The sequence below is a fragment of the Urtica dioica genome, chromosome 1 (assembly GCF_054948205.1).
Source record: "Urtica dioica subsp. dioica isolate 48M chromosome 1, U.dioica_male_clone48M_v1_H2, whole genome shotgun sequence".
Taxonomy (NCBI): Eukaryota; Viridiplantae; Streptophyta; class Magnoliopsida; order Rosales; family Urticaceae; genus Urtica; species Urtica dioica.
The window spans coordinates 48600079-48605247 of record NC_142756.1 but is presented as its reverse complement, the minus strand read 5'-3'; the positions used below and the strand labels follow the sequence as shown (position 1 = coordinate 48605247).

Below are 5169 nucleotides of genomic sequence, written 5' to 3'. Positions count from 1 at the left end.
TCAAGAACGTCAGTCGTCGGATTACAACAATAATAATAATAACAATAGATGTACAAAAAATCTAGAAAATCGAGAATAAAAAAATTCTACAATTAACCACAAATCACAATTCACATAATCATATATTGAATTGCATTAACTTCATTTCAAAATATAAATTCATTCAAACCATATTAAATTTAATCACATGAACAAATCAATTAATTAAGTAAATTGACTAGCTCTGATACCACTTGTCGGGGATGATTCTCCCATATAACCATATTAATGCGGAAAAATAATTAATTACGCTAATCATGAGCTAATTAATTCATTGATTATATGACAAGATCTAGATTTACGTTAATTAATTTTATACGAGAACATATAAGTCAAGCAACCGATATAAGAGTAAACGAGTACTTACATTGATTTTCGGCTCAGCTACAGAACGCTCCTAATCCAATCGCGTATTCCTTGCGTCGTCTTGATGAAGGACTCGAGGATGACACATTAGTCTTCCGAAACGTAATCTCCGAAACGAATAAGAAAGATGAGTGGGCACAGTCTTTATCTCACTAGATCACGAAACTAGGTGTTTCAAGATCTCTCTCTTATTTTACTAAGAATGGAAACGAATTTCCGAGGGGAGGGAGAGGCAGATGCACGGCCAAGGGAGGCTAGGATGCACGAAATTTTCACAAAATAATTGCTTATTTTTGCCTTCTCATGAACCCCTATTTATAGTAGTAAAATGAGATATTTATGGAATCTTCCAGAATATTTTATTTCTTTTTATTGTGTTCACACTAGTGGATTAAATCTAGGTCATTGGATCTCAACAAGTGAATCCTACTTTTTCTCTCATCCATCAGATCAATATCTATGAGATATTATTCTCTATTTAAATATAGAATATTTTATTTAGTGAGAAAATAAATGAGAATATATTATTTCCCTTTAAATATATTATCATATATTCTCTTGAATACTTTCCTTTAAATAAGGAGAGAATATAGGACAATGTCTTATATTATTCTCTCTCTTTCATTTAAACAACTAAAGAGAAAATATTGGTAAATACCAATATTGAAAAAGTCGAATTTTAGGCACACGGCCAAAGGGGATTTGCGCAACTCCTATGCCGAAATTCCCAAATCCGATTTTCATATTTTGTGCAAGGCCCAATTGCTTAAAACTCAATCAATCATTTATTTACTTGGTCCAACAATAAACAAATAATTAATAATTGTTTATTTACTTGATCAAACAATAAATAAACAATTCTAACATAAATATTTATTTAATTCTGCGAATACTCGTTTTCCAGAATTAATGATGTCAATCACAATTACAGCAAGTGAGATTAATTATGATAAACATTATTATATGAAAGTTCGTATCCGCCTTTATCAGAGCCGAATCGAGGACTATGGACCTAGTAATAGAAGCTTAACAAATCCGATGAAAAAGACGAAATAATCCTTTCTCTTTTTCCATCGATTCGTTTAATCTTGGTCAAATACTCCACCCTTGTAAGCCAAGACTGAACTCTCATTTATACTAGAATTATATTTACTCACCGTGACGAGTGTCCACTGATATAGTCAGTTCGTGATCAAGATCCTCCAGGTTCAACCCGTGTCAAGAGAAGTCAATTTTTCCGTTATACTTCTCTTGATACATATCAGCCCTAAGCATTGTTGTTTCCCCAGCGAAAGATTCTTTCGAACGTTAATTACTTCGAAAGTGTGCGCAATCTATCGTTTCTGGAATCAACCCTTAGGTGAGAGAACATTAACCTTCTTTCAGGAAGGATGGATTCCGTATCTGTAAATCATTTCCCACTCGAATTATGCTCTGAGAAAACTCCCAAGACATAAGCTGTGATTAGCATGAATAGCCTTTTAGCGAATGAGTCAAAGAACTCAGTAACATAACCCAGTGTCCATGATCACTTCAGGATTTAGATCAAGTCTCACTGTGACCATCATAGTGGCCTCGGTTAGTGTGTCGTAACGGTCCTTAAACGACACATCTACACCAAGACCTGTCTGAGTCGTACACTTACCACAAGTGTAGAATGCTCCCACATAGTGATCAACCTTCACCTATGTGTTCCACATATATGACTTTAGATATAGTTTTCCAGGCGTATATCAGTCATCGACCATGTTTTAGCACACCGCCCGAACTCAGGTGTCCAGCACGTGACTCAGTTAGATACAGAGGCTATGGAATAATGAATGTTTAATAAATCTCATTAAATAAGAAATAACGCTTTCAATTCAAATAGATAATAAATGTCAAACTTTATTTTATTAATAATTTCTACGAGAATTTACATAAGTATCTTCTCGTGTGCAAGAATTCCTAACACTATAAGTGTAAAGTAAACCGAGTATGCATTCCCTAGAGAATCTTAACCTAGAGCTCTGATACCACCCTGTCACGCCCCGGAGAAATGTGGAGTGTGATTAGAATATAATCAAACAGTAAAAAAAAAACTTTACATAACTATCTCACGGTGCATACTCAGTTATTTACTTTACATGTCCAACGATAAAATAAAGAAAATGAAAATAAAACAAACCTTCAACACTTGATAGTCTATCAAGCGAAACCTTCAAACTCTCGACCACACTTAACCCCGAGGTCTTCCTAACCCTTTTCCTTCTCACTTCCTGATTATAAGAAAAATTTGAAGAAATAGAGATGAGCCTGTAGGTGTTATAGTAATGGTTTGAGTAAAAAGATTTTCGAAAATAATACTTACTTTATAATAATAATATTCTTGTCACGCGTAAATCATCATACACGTACAAGTATAATAATATTCTTATACGTGTAAATCACCATACACGTACAAGTATAACTTGCAAGAATGTAAATTGCATGAATGTAAATGACAGAAATGTAAATGACGGAATGTTGATGCTAGAAATGTAAATGCAAGAACTGCAAATGAATTCAAATGTGCCTCTAAGCCCATTTAAATTCATACTATTTTTTGAGCACCTGTCAACATAACCCGTGGCAGTCCTCTGATCAGAATTGTGCACTCTCCACACCCTTATATATACGATGCACTCTCCGCTTCATATATATACGTTTCCGGCTCTATCAGGATATACAAAATATTTTATTTCGCAAATACGGGATATATGTATAATATCGAAAATATTCTCAACTTCATAATCGGATATCTCGAGTTGAAGTTCCGCCACATTTTTCTAAAAACGGTTTATGTTTCGTGGCATGTTCGCAACCATTTTCATTTCGAAAATAATATATACTTGAGGCCAAACCATAAAATCAGGAGAGAAGGGTTATAATAACCTACCTCGAGATTAAGCGTCTATACCGCTCGTCCACGAGATGTTCACTCGCTTCGTGAACCCGAACGCTTACTAACACCGTGAATCCAGACGTTCACTTACACCGTGAACCCTCTAAACGACTTTCAGTCTCATGTCCTATCACGATAAATCAAACCGATACTGAATCAGAATTCTACGAGTAATTCACAATACTCATACTCAAACGTACGATTTAAAATTGTAGGACCCAAAGACATATCTATCAATAAGAATCCAAGTTCTCGGAATAAAATCCAAACGATACGAGAACATGTAAACTCGAACGGAAAATCCACGATCAAACTCAAAAATCCGAGAAGTAAACTCTAATAAGCAAGCCTCTTTCTTTTCTTTCTGGATTCCAAGGAAAATATTCAAACTTATTATTACTAAGCTCGAGGAACCGAGAAATCGAACATTAAATCAAAATCGAGTCTTAACTCTCAAAATTCTTAAACGAGCTTAATAATAATAACGAATAATCCATTTTTTTTTTCTCTTTACAACTTACATCGAAACCGACTTAAGAAAAAACGTACTAACGTACTAATTCGTAACGATTCGTATAAAATAACTTTAACCTTCATAATTACAAAACAATAATAAAATAACTCGCTAAATTCTAAACGGACGCTTCGCGAGTCTCCGAGCCAAAACTAAAACGCCATTATCGACCCGGTCCGCGTCCTCGTCGTCTCGAACAGACGCTGTGGGCTCTGCGTAGCCCACCCTATTCGAGTCTAGACCCTCGACAACAAAGCTCACAAACGAGACCAAACACGTCAACACGCAACAAAATTTCCGAAATATCATGAATCACAAAATTTCTGATTCCAGAATCCATAACAACCAATTTCAAATCATCACTAATTTAAAATCAGATTTTCGAGTTTAACCTCACACAGCCAACGCCAAAAATCAACACCAACTTGTCAAAAAAACCGAAAATCCCAAACAAATCCGTCCAAAATCAATAACCACCACAAATCCGAGCATAATCAATCCAAGAATCCTCAAAACAGTTTCAGAATCACCATACCACGTTCAAAAATTAAAACCCCCAATTTCATGAACGAGGAACCCTAACGTCTTTGTGAAATTCGGCCAAAAATCAAGAGAAACTCCAAACAACAATTTCAATTCACAATTTCGAGTGATAATCATCACAAACCAATCTCAAACAACAACCAAGACGCATCAATTCCACGAAATCAAACAAGAAAATCAAAATCCCAAATTTGCATTTCAAACCCTAGAATCACCAATCAATTCGGGTTTGATTTCTTTTACCTTGTTTTCGGGAGATTCAATCTTCCTCAGTGTGTATCCTTCTTTCCCGGTGTTCGTTTCCCGGTCGACGTCCACGGCAGGTCGCGGCGGTGATTCTTCTCGGCTAAGGCGCGTGGTGGAGCTTGATGGCGCACGCGAGGAGAAGCTGAGTGAAGATGAAGAAGATGAGAATAAAGTGAAGAAGAAGAAGAAGAGGTAAGGATGGTGACGGTCGATGATGATAATTCTCGTTTGGAATTTTTTTTTTCTGCTTGTGCAGGTCGGTCGAGCGAAAGAAAGAAAGAGGAGAAAGAAGAAATAAATCGGAAAGAAGGAAGAAGAAGAAATTAGGAGAAGTGTGTAAAAGTTTCTCTCATGTGTTACAAATAAATACTTCCTTATTTTCATCTCTAGCAAACTGACCCGATCTCAACATTTTCTTTTGAATGAGCCCAAAAACATTACAACCACGACATTGTCACAAAATTTTGTGACTAAAATCGTAACCGATCAAACTTTTAAATGATTTGAACCGATAATTTTCTCGTTCATTAAATTCCGA

At 35.6% G+C, this 5169-nt stretch overlaps 1 long non-coding RNA gene across 3 annotated transcripts; it reads right to left on the bottom strand.

Moving 5' to 3' along the window:
* Positions 1–2266: 2266 nt before the first annotated feature.
* LOC149407995 (uncharacterized) lies at positions 2267–4961 on the bottom strand. 3 transcript variants are annotated; one of them, XR_016297828.1, is made up of 4 exons: positions 4629–4961; positions 3323–3455; positions 2756–3099; positions 2267–2663 (listed from the first exon to the last, which is right to left on the bottom strand). It is a non-coding gene; the product is annotated as an uncharacterized LOC149407995 (long non-coding RNA). The 3 variants fall into 3 exon arrangements; XR_016297822.1 differs by having other exon boundaries at positions 2998–3099; XR_016297816.1 differs by lacking the exon at positions 2756–3099.
* Between the last annotated feature and the right edge of the window lie 208 nt (positions 4962–5169).